The sequence below is a fragment of the Arachis ipaensis genome, chromosome B2, assembly GCF_059453495.1.
Source record: "Arachis ipaensis isolate K30076 ecotype BB chromosome B2, ASM5945349v1, whole genome shotgun sequence".
In the NCBI taxonomy this organism is placed as follows: Eukaryota; Viridiplantae; Streptophyta; class Magnoliopsida; order Fabales; family Fabaceae; genus Arachis; species Arachis ipaensis.
The window spans coordinates 75,592,724-75,608,379 of NC_142437.1; the positions used below are offsets into that span (position 1 = coordinate 75,592,724).

Here is a 15,656-nt window from a genome sequence, read left to right on the forward strand (position 1 = left end):
GTGCATTGTGGTAATGGTGTGAAAAAGTCATCAAGAAAATATAAACAAGAACCTACTAACAAAAGCAAACAAACAACCAAAAAGTGCTATTTACACTATTAACATATTCACATCAACCAAAAGAAATAACACCGTTTGCATTCTCTGGCAACGGCACCAAATTTGATGAAGAGAATTCTTGCATGGTTTGGAATCAATCAAGACAAGAATCGATTCGTTAGTAGCATAGTCCAAACCAACAATGAATTTTCAAGATCACATAATAAATCCAATACAAAATATAAATTGAAAGTATTTAGCTCCCGGGTCATTCTCCCTAGGAATGCAAATGAAATGTTACGCTTTTGGTTGTGAGGAAAGGGGGGGTTTCAAGCAAGAATTGAAAGATTAAAAGAACTAAGCAATAAAAGAACTAAGCAATGAGCAAAATTGTGAATTAATGCAAGTAAAGAGAAAACAAGATCAAAATTAGTGAAAATGCACTAAATGCAATAAAAGAGCCTTGACTTGGGAATGAGGATCTAAGGAATCCTATCATCGCCATAACCATAACTATGGTAATTATGATGAGTCAATCTCACCTAGTCAACCCCAACCATCGAGGAGAAAGTCAAGCAAGCATAATTGACCTTAATCCATAAGTCTTAACCAACTTACTGGTGCACGAAATTGTGATCTCAACGGTGCCAACAACTTGGTACGCACGTTCATAATCTCTATTCTTCTTCACAACTCCGCACAACTAACCAGCAAGTTCACTGGGTCGTCCAAGTAATAAACCTTACGTGAGTAAGGGTCGATCCCACGGAGATTGTCGGCTTGAAGCAAGCTATGGTCATCTTGTAAATCTCAGTCAGGCAGATTCAAATGGTTATAAGATTTTAATAATTAAAATATAAATAAAGCATAAAATACGATAGAGATACTTATGTAATTCATTGGTGAGAATTTCAAATAAGCGCATGGAGATGCTTTGTTCCTTCTGAATCTCTGCTTTCCTACTGCTTTCATTCAATCATTCATACTCTTTTCCATGGCAAGCTGTATGTTGGGGGATCACCGTTGTCAATGGCTACCGTCTGTCCTCTCAGTGAAAATGGTCCAATACGCTGTCACCGCACGGCTAATCATCTGTCAGTTCTCACTCATGTTGGAATAGGATCTATTGATCCTTTTGCGTCTGTCACTACGCCCAACACTCGCGAGTTTGAAGCTCGTCACAGTCATTCCATCCCAGATCCTACTCAGAATACCACAGACAAGGTTTAGACTTTCTGGATCTCAAGAATGCTGCCAATTGATTCTAGCTTATACCACGAAGACTCCGATCTTTCGGAATGGAGGCTAAGAGATATGCATTCAAGCTCGTTTTCATGTAGAACGGAAGTGGTTGTCAGGCACGTGTTCATAGGTGAGAATGGTGATGAGTGTCACATAATCATGACATTCATCATGTTCTTGTGTGAGAATGAATATCTTAGAATAAGAATAAGCTTGAATTGAATAAAAAAACAATAGTACTTTGCATTAATTCATGAGAAACAGCAGAGCTCCACACCTTAATCTATAGGGTGTAGAAACTCCACCGTTGAAAATACATAAGTGATAATAGTGTTCATTGGCTTTGGCCCCAGAGGGGAACCAAAATGACCAAGACCTCTAATACAATAGTAAAAGGTCCTATTTATACTAAACTAGTTACTAGGGTTTACAGAGATAAGTAAATGATGCAGAAATTCACTTCCGGGGCCCACTTGGTGTGTGCTTGGGCTGAGCATTGAGCTTTACACGTGTAGAGACTTCTCTTGGAGTTAAATGCTAGGTTGCAGCCTGTTTGTGGTGTTTAACTCTGGTTTGTAACCTGTTTCTGGCGTTTAACTTCAGAATAGGGCAGGAAGTTGGCGTTTGAACGCCAGTTTGTGTCGTCAAAACTCAGGCGAAGTATAGACTATTATCTATTGCTGGAAAGCCCTAGATGTGTACTTTCCAACGCAATTGAGAGCATGCCAATTGGGCTTCTGTAGCTCCAGAAAATCCACTTCCATTGCAGGGAGGTCAGAATCCAACAACATCTGCAGTCCCATTTTAGCCTCTGAATCAGATTTTTGCTTAGGTCCCTCAATTTCAGCCAGAAAATACCTGAAATCACAGAAAAACACACAAACTCATAGTAAAGTCCAAAAATGTGAATTTTGCTTGAAAACTAATAAAAATATATTAAAAAGTAGCTAGATCCTGCTAAAAACTACATAAAAACAATGCCAAAAAGCGTATAAATTATCCGCTCATCACAACACCAAACTTAATTTGTTGCTTGTCCCCAAGCAACTGAAAATCAAATAGGATAAAAAGAAGAGAATATACTATAAAGTCCAAAATATCAATGAAACTTAGCTCCAATTAGATGAGCGGGACTAGTAGCTTTTTGCCTCTGAATAGTTTTGGCATCTCACTTTATCCTTTGAAGTTCAGAATGATTGGCATCTATAGGAACTCAGAATTTAGATAGTGTTATTGATTCTCCTAGTTCAGTATATTGATTCTTGAACACAACTACTTTATGCGTCTTGGCCGTGGCCCTAAGCACTTTATTTTCCAGTATTACCACCGGATACATAAATGCCACAGACACATAACTGGGTGAACCTTTTCAGATTGTGACTCCGCTTTGCTAGAGTCCCCAGTTATAGGTGTCCAGGGTTCTTAAGCACACTCTTTTTGCTTTGGATCATGACTTTAACCGCTCAGTCTCAAGCTTTTCACTTGACACCTTCACGCCACAAGCACATGGTTAGTGACAGCTTGGTTTAGCCGCTTAGGCCTGGATTTTATTCCTTTGGGCCCTCCTATCCACTGATGCTCAAAGCCTTAGATCCTTTTTACCCTTGCCTTTTGGTTTAAAGGGTTACTGGCTTTTTGGTCTTGCCTTTTGGTTTAAAGAGCTCTTGGCTTTTTCTGCTTGCTTTTTCTTTTTTTTTTTTCTCTTTTTTTTCTCTTTTATTTTTGCCATTTTTTTTGCAAGCCTTGTTTTTCAATGCTTTTTCTTGCTTCAAGAATCAATTTTATGATTTTTCAGATTATCAATAACATTTCTCCTTTTTCATTATTCTTTCAAGAGCCAACAAATTTAACATTTATAAACAGCAATATAAAAAATATGCACTATTCAATCATTCATTCAGAAAACAAAAAGTATTGCCACCACATAAAAATAATTAAACTAATCTCAAGGATGAATTTGAAATTCATGTACTTCTTGTTCTTTTGCTTTTAGAACATTTTTTATTTAAGAAAGGTGATGGATTCATAGGACATTCATAGCTTTAAGGCATAGACACTAGACACTAATGATCATGTAATGAAGACACAAACATAAATAAAAATAAAGCATAGAGAACGAAAATAGAAAAAATAAATAGACAAGGAGATTAAGGAACGGGTCCACCTTAGTGAGGGTGGCGTCTCCTTCCTCTTGAAGAACCAATGGTGCTCTTGAGCTCCTCTATGTCTCTTCCTTGCCTTTGTTGCTCCTCCCTCATAGCTTTTTGATCTTCTCTAATCTCACGGAGAATGATGGAGTGCTCTTGGTACTCCACCCTTAGTTGTCCCATGTTGGAACTTAATTCTCCTAAGGAGGTGTTAATTTGCTCCCAATAGTTTTGCGGAGGAAAGTGCATCCCTTGAGGTATCTCAGGGATTTCATGATGAGGAATTTCCTCATGCTCTTGTTGAGGTCCATGAGTGGGCTCTCTTGTTTGCTCCATCCTTTTCTTAGTGATGGGCTTTTGAGATGAATCTCTCCATCTCCCATGACTCAGAGATGGAAGCAATTGTCTTCTCTTTCCTCTTTCTAGAGGTTTCTCTGGCCTTTGGTGCCATTAGTGGTTATGGAAAAACAAAAAAGCAATGCTTTTTCCACACCAAACATAAAAGGTTTGCTCGTCCTCGAGCAAAAGAAGAAAGAAAGTAGTAGAAGAAGAAGAAATTGGAGATGGAGGGAGATATGTGGTTTGGCCAAGGGGTAGAAGTAGTGGTTGTAATGTGTGAAAATGAAGGAGTGGTGAGGGGTTTATATAGGGGTGGGAAGAGGGTTATGTTTCATGTATTAGGGTTGGGTTTGGGAGGGAAAGGATTTTGAATTTGGAGGTAGGTGGGGTTTTCAGGAAAGAGTGGATGAGGTGATTGGTGAAGGGTATTTGGGGAAGAGTGTTATGAAAAGGTGTGAAGAGGAGAGAAGAAGAGGTGGGGTAGGTGGGGATCCTGTGGGGTTCACAGATCCTGAGGGGTCAAGGACTTATCATCCCTGCACTATTTAGGCGTGTAAACGCCCTTAGAGTGCAATCCTGGCGTTTAACGCCAGACTGCTGCTTGTTTCTGGCGTTAAATGCCAAACTGTAGCCTGTTTCTGGTGTTTAACGCCAGCTTGATGCTTCTTTCTGGCGTTAAACGCCATTCTGATGCTTCTTACTGGCGTTTAAACGCCAGTAAGCTTATCCTCCAGTGTGTGCTGTTTTTAATTCTGTTTTTGATTTTTTTTTCAGTTGTTTTTGTGACTTCACATTATCATCAACCTAAAGAAAACATAAAATAGCAATGGAAATTTAACATAGACAAATAGATAATAAAAGATTGGGTTGCCTCCCAACAAACGCTTCATTAATGTCAATAGCTTGACAGTGAGCTCTCTTGGAGCTTCACAGATAATCAGAGCAGGGTTGGGGCCTCTCAACACCAAACTTAGAGTTTGGTTGTAGCCTTCCAACACCAAACTTAGAGTTTGAATGTGGGGGTTTTGTTTGACTCTGTATTGAGAGAAGCTTTTCATGCTTCCTCTCCATGGTTATAGAAGGAGAACCTTGAGTCTTGAATACAAGGTAGTGATGCCAAGGCATCTTAGGCTAGTTTCACTAGCATTTTTCTGTTAGTTTTAGTTGTTTTATGCATTTTCTTGAGCTTAAAGTAACCAAGAATGGTTAAATGAATAACAAAGCAATGAATCATCCAAACAGTATGATTTTGATGCAAATTCCATGAGTTTTTAGTTATATTACTTGAATGCTATGAATGGAAGATTTCTCATGAAATTTTGCAAGACTTTGATGCAATTGTTTGGATGATTTCAGGGAAGAAGAGGCTAAGCAAGGAAGCAACAAAATCAATAAAGGAAGCTTGAATATCACATGTGGAGTTTAAGTTCCAGTTTAAGCCTAAACTGGAGCTTAAACGCCAGAATCATGAAGGCTAAGAAATGCTGGAATTGAAGTTTAACCTCCAGTTTAACCTTAAACTGGAGGTTAAACGCCAGAATGAAAGTCTCACCAAAGAAGCATTTCCACGTTTAACCTCCAGTTTAACCTTAAACTGGAGGTTAAACGCCAGAAGTGAGAAGGGCACCAAGGGGGGCAGTTCCACGTTTAACCTCCAGTTCAACCTTAAACTGGAGGTTAAACGCCAGAAAGGGGAAAAGCACCAGGGAGCCATTTCCACGTTTAAGCTCCAGTTTGACCTTAAACTGGAGCTTAAACGTGTTCGACCAAGTTTCTCCTCCAGGGTTGCTTTTTCCATTTCCACGTTTAAGCTCCAGTTTAACCTTAAACTGGAGCTTAAACGTGTTCGACACCTCCAGGGCTACCTTTCTAAGCTTCCACGTTTAAGCTCCAGTTTAACCTTAAACTGGAGCTTAAACGTGTTTGACCTCCAGGGCTACCTTTCTCAGCTTCCACGTTTAAGCTCCAGTTTAACCTTAAACTGGAGCTTAAACGTGTTCGACCTCCAGGGTTGCCTTTTCTACCTCCACGTTTAAGCTTCAGTTTAACCTTAAACTGAAGCTTAAACATGTTCGACTAAGTTACCCTCCAGGGCTGCCTTCTTCCATTTTCACGTTTAAGCTTCAGTTTAACCTTAAACTGAAGCTTAAACGTGCTACCACAAAAGGCATCACTGGAAGTGTCTGGCGTTTAAGCTGCAGTTTAAGCTTAAACTGCAACTTAAACGCCACTCTTGGAAAAGGTTTCTGGGCCAAAAATATTGCGGTTTAAGTTAGTATTTGAGCACAAACATTAACTTAAACTTACTCTGGTATGAAACCCAATTGAATATCATGGTTTATGGGATTGGGCCTGAAGGATTGATGAGTCTGAAATTTCAATTTATTGAGTCATGTGTCATTATTTGATTATCACTAAGTTGGCTCAATGAATGTTACAGAATTTGGATCAACAGCCTCATCAAGATTATGGATCATAAACCCAAGGCAAAAGGAAAGCAGGGAGAGGCCTCAAAGCCCAAGAAACACAACAGAAGCTCAATATAGAAAGTGTATAAATAGGATAGAATTCAGGTTAGGAGGGGACATTTTTTTTACCTTTTCATTTAGCTAGTTTTCATATCTTTGTAATTGAATTCAGAGCTATGACTCACTAAACCCCTTTCATTGGGTTAGGGAGCTCTATTGTAATTCAATGAATCAATAATAGTTTATCTTCTTCTTCAATCTTTTCTCTTGAATTTTGTTAGAAAGCTTCTCGATCTAATTCCATTGGGTAGTTGTCTTGGGAAAGAAACTACCCATAATTGGAATCCTTCGGAACCTTGGGAAAGGAATGGAGGATTCATGCTAGAGAAGCTTTCTCACAGTGAATTGGATTGGGGTTTGGATGGATATTGTGACATGTAATCCTACCAAATTGTGGTTCATGAAACTGTGTGGTATAATCAGTGATCGAGCATCATCTCTTCTTATGAACATTTAAACCAAGGGATTGGGAATTTGTTCATTTTTAGAGAGAATTGGTGAGCCAAGGGATTGGGATCCAATCATATAAGATTGCCAAGCAAAATTCAATGAACGCATTGGTTGAGGAAGAGATAAACATGTTTTGATTCGGAGATCTCAATATCTCCTATAACCCAATGAATTCCCCATTTCTGATTTCCACTTTCTCTTACATTCTGCAATTAAATTCATGCAATCACCCCCATCCCTTTTAATTTCAGCAATTTAGCTTCTCGCTCTTTAATTCATGCAATTTTACATTCCGCAATTCTCATCTAAATCTTGATTCCGCTCAACTAGAACACACTTCTAATCCGAATTGCTCACTCAACCAATCCTTGTGGGATTCGACCTCACTCTATTGTGAGTTTTTACTTGACGATAACCGGTGCACTTGCCGGAAGGAATTTTGCCGATCGTGCAATTTCCTAAATCGTAGCATAACTAGTTTATGCGCATCAAGTTTATGGCGCCGTTGCCGGGGATTGGTTTTCGATTGACAATTCTCCAATTGGAAGTTAACTAGATTGAGCATTTTTTTTTGTTTTGATTAATTCAGTACAAGTTACTTGTTGAATTTTAATTTCTGCACTCTGTTACATGCTTTCTTTCTTTATGCCTTTAAATTCAAGCAACTAACTCACTGACTCACTAACTGTTTGAATTAATTCCTCAATTGCTCTAACCATACTCTTCCATTAACCAAGAGTATTTCACTTGTTTGTTGCCTGTGCTGTGTTCTTGTATGACAGGTAGGAGAGGAGAGACATCAACTCCTCCATATACCGAACCAGAGAGGACCCTTCATAGACTTAGAAGGGAAGCAAGAGGGAAGAGAGTACTGGGAGAAGAAGAATCTGAAGGAGAATCTGAGGACAATTTTGAAGAAGCTCTAGATCTCAACATGGATAGAGAAGTTCACAACCATGAGAGAGCTGATGGAAACAATGCCATTCCTGAGAGGAGGGTTCTTAGTTCATACATAAACCCAACCTCTGGGAATTGTGGTAGCAGCATTCAGAAACCACCCATTCAGGCCAACAATTTTGAACTCAAACCACAGCTAATATCACTTGTGGAGAATCATTGTTCATTTGGTGGGAGTGCTAATGAAGATCCCAACCAACATCTCACAAAATTCCTGAGAATTTGTGACACTGTGAAGTCCAATGGAGTCCAGGAAGATGCCTATAAACTGCTTTTGTTCCCATTTTCACTTAGGGACAAGGCAGCTAAGTGGCTGGAATCATTCCCAAGGGGGAGTCTAACAACATGGGATGAGGTGGAAAGCAAGTTTCTGGCACGTTTCTACCCCCCACAAAAGGTTAATAGGCTTCGATCTGAGGTTCAAACTTTTAGACAACAAGATGGTGAAACTCTCTACGAGGCATGGGAGAGGTTCAAGGATTTGACAAGGAAATGCCCACCAGACATGTTCCATGATTGGGTGCAATTGCATATTTTCTATGATGGACTCTCTTATGAATCAAGGAAGGCTGTAGACCATTCATCAGGAGGTTCATTGAACAGGAAAAAGACTGTGGAAGAAGCCATTGAAGTGATTGAGACAGTGGCTGAGAATGAGTACTACTATGCATCAGAGAGGCACAACACTAAGGGAGTCATGGAGCTGAACCATGTTGATACAATTCTAGCCCAAAACAAGGTGTTTGCCAAGCAACTAGCAGAGCTTACCAGGCAATTAGAAACAAAGCAAGTGGCTGCAATACACACACAAGATCAAGAGGAAGTAAGCATTGAAGGAGGTGATTGGGAAGAGGCCAACTATGTGGGAAACCAACAAAGGCAATCATATGATCCACATTCCAACACTTACAACCCAGGATGGAAAAATCACCCAAACTTTAGGTGGGGGAACCAACAAACCCAACCACAAAACCACAAACCTTACAACCACAACCAACATAACAATTCCACATACCAAAACTCCAACCAAAGATCATACCAAGCCACACAAAACACTTACCCCCAACCATCATATCATAGCCAAAATAATCAACCTACCCAACTTAATCCGAACCAACAATTTCAAGATCAATTAAACCGGATAGAAGGAATGATGGCAACCATGAGTCAAGACATAACCGAATTGAAAAGCTTCAGGGATGATGTGAGAACTACCTTAAGAAACCATGGTGAAAAACTCAAGAGGATGGAGTCTCAAGTAGGAGAGCTATCTCAACAGGCCCCCAAATCAACTGCAGTGTTCCCTAGTGACACAGAAAAGAATCCTAAAGGGGAACAAAAGAGAGTGAGATGGGAAGAATGCAAGGCCATCACCACATTGAAGGAAGTTTCAGAAGAAGAAGGAATCAGACCCTCAGAGCAGGAGCCAGAAATCTTAAAGGAAGGTGTGGAAGAAGTTAAGCAGGAAAGTGAAACTGAGCAAGCCAAGGAACTGCAAAAAGGCACGATGGAAACATACCAACCAAAAGCACCATTTCCTCAGAGGTTAGGAGGAAGTGAAAAAGGGAAAACCTATTCAAGGTTTTTAGAGACATTTAAGTCTCTCCATATCAATATTCCCTTTCTTGAGATTCTCCATCAAATGCCTACGCACATCAAGTATTTAAAGGAATTGTTGAGCAAGAAAAGAGTTTTGAAGGGAGGACAAACGGTAACAATGAACAAAGAATGCAGTGCCCTCATCAAGAAGGACACAGTCTCTAAGAAAACAGACCCAGGAAGTTTTCATATTCCTTGCATCATAGGAGAAACAAAAATTGACAGAGGATTCTGTGATCTAGGAGCTAGCATAAATGTGATGCCTCTAACTCTTATGAAGAGGCTACAACTGAATGAGGTGAGATCCACTGATGTAATCATACAACTGGCTGACAAAACTCAGAAGCAAGCTGAAGGGGTGGTTGAGAATGTGCTAGTAAAAGTGGGAGATTATTACTTCCCCACAGACTTTGTCATTTTGGACATGGAGGAAAGCTACCTACACCCTATCATTCTGGGAAGACCATTTCTAGCCACTACTAGAGCGCTCATAGATGTAGAACAAGGAGAGCTAATTCTGAGAATACATGATGAACAGCTCATTTTCAAAGTTTTCAAACCTGCATCTGAGCCTGAACCAGAACCTGAAAAGCCTAAGGATGATAGTAGCCATCTGTGTTTAGAGGAAAGTAATCCAGCAGCTGAAACTCTAAAACAGTCCTTGGAAGGCAAACAAGAGTTGCAAGAGTTAAAGCCACAAGAATCAATGGAAACAGATCAGAAGGATCTTCCTAGCATAAGGGTCAATGAAGAAATCCTCAAGAGAAAGGGAAGAATGATAGGGAAATTACCAAGAGGGTGGAGAAACAAGAAAATTCCCACTGAAGGTTTTTCTCCGGGAGATAAAGTGATATCAAGTCATTATCTGCCAATTCCACCTGGCCTCAAAACCATTCCTTCCCAGCTCCCTCAAGTGTTCACAATCAGGAAAGTTCTTTCTATGGAACATTTAGAGGTCATGAAGGAATCAAGTGGGGACGTTTGCATAGTGAGAGGAGAAGACGTCAAGCACTACAATCCACCCTAACAAGGGACAACCGTCAAGCTAGTGACGTTAAAGAAGCGCTTCATGGGAGGCAACCCATGTTTTTAATATCCTTACTCTTTATTGTTTTGTTTTGCATCTAATAAAGCATGGTTTCTTATGCATGAACTTGAATCCTCAGGACAACTGCTGAAAGAGTGCACTAAACATTGCATGTAAAATACAATTTGTCTCTAAGTTTGGTGTGCCTGAAGGCACCCAAATTTTATTCAAAATGCATTCAATTTTTCATGCAAAGTGCACAACCAAACATTAAGTTTGGTGTTCCTCTTTGAACATGGTTCATGAAAAGCAAGAAGTTCCTCTGGATTTCGAAATTCATGACAAGTAGACCATTCGCATGTTTTAATACTTTGGTTTCAATTACTTAGGATAGTAAATTTGTTTAGAATCAAAGAGCCAAAGTGACTATGATTTATTAGAATTATGCACATTCATTAAGGACAACCAATATGGATTTCATGTCATCAGGAGACTTTACCAAACACTAAGTTTGGTGTCCAGTAATAAGTGTGCATACATACACAAGTCACGGCTTTAAGCTCATGAAGTTAATCATTGATTTACATGTGCAAGTACTATTCATCATTCACATGGACCGAAAAATGATAGCACACTTGTTTGCTTGTGCAGGTACAAAAGAAAAGACAAAAATGGAGGAAAAAGACAAAGGGAGGTACGGTGCTTGGTCAAAAAGAAAGTTCACAAGTCTTTGAAGCTAACACATGGGAAAAGGAAGTTCTGCAAGAAAAGATTGCTACATGTACAACCTAATGCACCCAGAATACTTCCAAGAAAATGAAAAGCAATTCGTCCTTCTCCCTAATTCATATATTTACCATCAAGCCACCCTTCACAAGCCACCCTAGCCGTCCATTTTTCACTTATGGCATTATAAAGAACCACTTGGGGAACGAGTTCAACACCACCAAATCTCCTTCATGCACATTTCCTTCATCATAGCATAAACTATCTCTTGCCGAAAACAACCTCCCCACACTTCCAACAACACTTCTTGCTTCACCTTGTCAACTTTAGCTTGTCACTTACCCCAAAACTAAAGAACCAATGGCAGCTTCATCTAGCCACAAAAGAAGAAAAGACAAGCAACCAATGGAGGAGAACAGGGAATTCGATGCAAGGAGATACAAATCAGTTTTCCATGAGATTCAAGCCGAATGGATGAGACCTAAAAGGGTACTAGCTGAAGTTCCCTTTGACCTTGAAAAGGATGAGTTCCCAGGTGTTTGGGAGAAGATCAAAAAGAGGAAGTGGGAGCTCCTGACTAAGCCAATCACTAAAATCAACATCAACTTGGTGAAGGAGTTCTATGCAAATGCAGTGAGGGAAGACTCAACCAAGAAACCCACATACAAAAGCTATGTGAGAGGGGTGGAAGTTGACTTCAGCCCTAAGGCAATCATGAAAACTCTTGGCCTGAAAAACATACATTTCAGCCAAGCAAGTTATGAGGAAAGGATGATAGGAGAACCTGACTACACGACTATTGCTGAAGATCTTTGTGCCATCAGAGCTGAATGGGTGAGAAAAACAAGAGGGGCTCCAAGAGTCTTGAGAAGGGGAGACCTAACACCTGAAGCTAAAGGGTGGTATGCAATAGTTAGGAGATCCATCCTACCCACTGCAAACTCTTCAGAAATAGTCCCTAAAAGAGCCATCTTGCTACATTGCATTATGGTGGGGGGGGGAGATCAAAGTTCATAAACCCTGTATTGAGAGAAGCTTTTCATGCTTCCTCTCCATGGTTATAGAAGGAGAACCTTGAGTCTTGAATACAAGGTAGTGATGCCAAGGCATCTTAGGCTAGTTTCACTAGCATTTTTCTGTTAGTTTTAGTTGTTTTATGCATTTTCTTGAGCTTAAAGTAACCAAGAATGGTTAAATGAATAACAAAGCAATGAATCATCCAAACAGTATGATTTTGATGCAAATTCCATGAGTTTTTAGTTATATTACTTGAATGCTATGAATGGAAGATTTCTCATGAAATTTTGCAAGACTTTGATGCAATTGTTTGGATGATTTCAGGGAAGAAGAGGCTAAGCAAGGAAGCAACAAAATCAATAAAGGAAGCTTGAATATCACATGTGGAGTTTAAGTTCCAGTTTAAGCCTAAACTGGAGCTTAAACGCCAGAATCATGAAGGCTAAGAAATGCTGGAATTGAAGTTTAACCTCCAGTTTAACCTTAAACTGGAGGTTAAACGCCAGAATGAAAGTCTCACCAAAGAAGCATTTCCACGTTTAACCTCCAGTTTAACCTTAAACTGGAGGTTAAACGCCAGAAGTGAGAAGGGCACCAAGGGGGGCAGTTCCACGTTTAACCTCCAGTTCAACCTTAAACTGGAGGTTAAACGCCAGAAAGGGGAAAAGCACCAGGGAGCCATTTCCACGTTTAAGCTCCAGTTTGACCTTAAACTGGAGCTTAAACGTGTTCGACCAAGTTTCTCCTCCAGGGTTGCTTTTTCCATTTCCACGTTTAAGCTCCAGTTTAACCTTAAACTGGAGCTTAAACGTGTTCGACACCTCCAGGGCTACCTTTCTAAGCTTCCACGTTTAAGCTCCAGTTTAACCTTAAACTGGAGCTTAAACGTGTTTGACCTCCAGGGCTACCTTTCTCAGCTTCCACGTTTAAGCTCCAGTTTAACCTTAAACTGGAGCTTAAACGTGTTCGACCTCCAGGGTTGCCTTTTCTACCTCCACGTTTAAGCTTCAGTTTAACCTTAAACTGAAGCTTAAACGTGTTCGACTAAGTTACCCTCCAGGGCTGCCTTCTTCCATTTTCATGTTTAAGCTTCAGTTTAACCTTAAACTGAAGCTTAAACGTGCTACCACAAAAGGCATCACTGGAAGTGTCTGGCGTTTAAGCTGCAGTTTAAGCTTAAACTGCAACTTAAACGCCACTCTTGGAAAAGGTTTCTGGGCCAAAAATATTGCGGTTTAAGTTAGTATTTGAGCACAAACATTAACTTAAACTTACTCTGGTATGAAACCCAATTGAATATCATGGTTTATGGGATTGGGCCTGAAGGATTGATGAGTCTGAAATTTCAATTTATTGAGTCATGTGTCATTATTTGATTATCACTAAGTTGGCTCAATGAATGTTACAGAATTTGGATCAACAGCCTCATCAAGATTATGGATCATAAACCCAAGGCAAAAGGAAAGCAGGGAGAGGCCTCAAAGCCCAAGAAACACAACAGAAGCTCAATATAGAAAGTGTATAAATAGGATAGAATTCAAGTTAGGAGGGGACATTTTTTTTACCTTTTCATTTAGCTAGTTTTCATATCTTTGTAATTGAATTCAGAGCTATGACTCACTAAACCCCTTTCATTGGGTTAGGGAGCTCTATTGTAATTCAATGAATCAATAATAGTTTATCTTCTTCTTCAATCTTTTCTCTTGAATTTTGTTAGAAAGCTTCTCGATCTAATTCCATTGGGTAGTTGTCTTGGGAAAGAAACTACCCATAATTGGAATCCTTCGGAACCTTGGGAAAGGAATGGAGGATTCATGCTAGAGAAGCTTTCTCACAGTGAATTGGATTGGGGTTTGGATGGATATTGTGACATGTAATCCTACCAAATTGTGGTTCATGAAACTGTGTGGTATAATCAGTGATCGAGCATCATCTCTTCTTATGAACATTTAAACCAAGGGATTGGGAATTTGTTCATTTTTAGAGAGAATTGGTGAGCCAAGGGATTGGGATCCAATCATATAAGATTGCCAAGCAAAATTCAATGAACGCATTGGTTGAGGAAGAGATAAACATGTTTTGATTCGGAGATCTCAATATCTCCTATAACCCAATGAATTCCCCATTTCTGATTTCCACTTTCTCTTACATTCTGCAATTAAATTCATGCAATCACCCCCATCCCTTTTAATTTCAGCAATTTAGCTTCTCGCTCTTTAATTCATGCAATTTTACATTTCGCAATTCTCATCTAAATCTTGATTCCGCTCAACTAGAACACACTTCTAATCCGAATTGCTCACTCAACCAATCCTTGTGGGATTCGACCTCACTCTATTGTGAGTTTTTACTTGACGATAACCGGTGCACTTGCCGGAAGGAATTTTGCCGATCGTGCAATTTCCTAAATCGTAGCATAACTAGTTTATGCGCATCAGGTAGTCCTCATTCAACTGAAGGACCAACTCTCCTTTGTCAACATCAATCACAGCTTTTGCTGTGGCTAGGAAGGGTCTGCCAAGGATGATGGATTCATCCTCATCCTTCCCAGTGTCTAGGATTAAGAAATCAGTAGGGATGTAAAGGCCTTCAACCTTCACTAGCACGTCCTCTACTAGTCCATAAGCCTATTTCATTGATTTGTCTGCCATCTCTAGTGAGATTCTTGCAGCTTGTACCTCAAATATTTCCCGTTTCTCCATTACAGAGAGTGGCATGAGGTTTATCCCTGACCCCAGGTCACACAGAGCCTTCTCAAAGGTCATGGTGCCTATGGTACAAGGTATTAAGAACTTTCCAGCATCCTATTTCTTCTGAGGTAATTTCAGTTGAAACAGATCATTTAGTTCATTGATGAGCAATGGAGGTTCATCCTCCTAAGTCTCATTACCAAATAGCTTAGCATTCAACTTCACGATTGCTCCTAGATACTTAGCAACTTGCTCTTCAGTGATGTCTTCATCCTCTTCAGAGGAAGAATATTCATCAGAGCTCAGAAATGGCAGAAGGAAGTTCAATGGAATCTCTATGGTCTCTGTATGAGTCTCAGATTCCTTTGGTTCCTCAAAGGGAAACTCCTTTTTGTCCAGAGGACGTCCCATGAGGCTTTTCTCACTGGGACTCACATCCTCCTCACTCTCTCCAGGTTCGGCCATGTTGGTCATGGTTATGGCCTTGCACTCTCTCTTGGAATTTTCTTCTGTATTGCTTGGGAGAGTACTGGGAGGAGTTTCAGTAATCTTCTTACTCAGCTGACCCACCTGTGCCTCCAAATTTCTAATGGAGGACCTTGTTTCATTCATGAAACTTAGTGTGGCCTTGGATAGATCAGAGACTATGGTTGCTAGGCCAGAATGGCTCTGTTCAGAATTCTCTGTCTGTTCTTGAGACGATGATGGAAAAGGCTTGCTATTGCTAAACCTATTTCTTCCACCATTTTTGTTGAAGCTTTGTTGAGGCTTCTGTTGGTCCTTCCATGATAAATTTGGATGATTTCTCCATGAAGGATTATAGGTGTTTCCATAGGGTTCTCCCATGTAATTCACCTCTGCCATTGCAGGGTTCTCAGAATCATAAGCTTCTTCT

The 15,656-nt window shown here is 40.0% G+C and overlaps 1 non-coding gene across 1 annotated transcript; it reads right to left on the reverse strand.

The window, feature by feature from the left end:
• Positions 1 to 8,105: 8,105 nt before the first annotated feature.
• LOC148574430 (small nucleolar RNA R71) lies at positions 8,106 to 8,209 on the reverse strand. The gene has a single exon (XR_015905784.1). It is a non-coding gene; the product is annotated as a small nucleolar RNA R71 (small nucleolar RNA).
• Between the last annotated feature and the right edge of the window lie 7,447 nt (positions 8,210 to 15,656).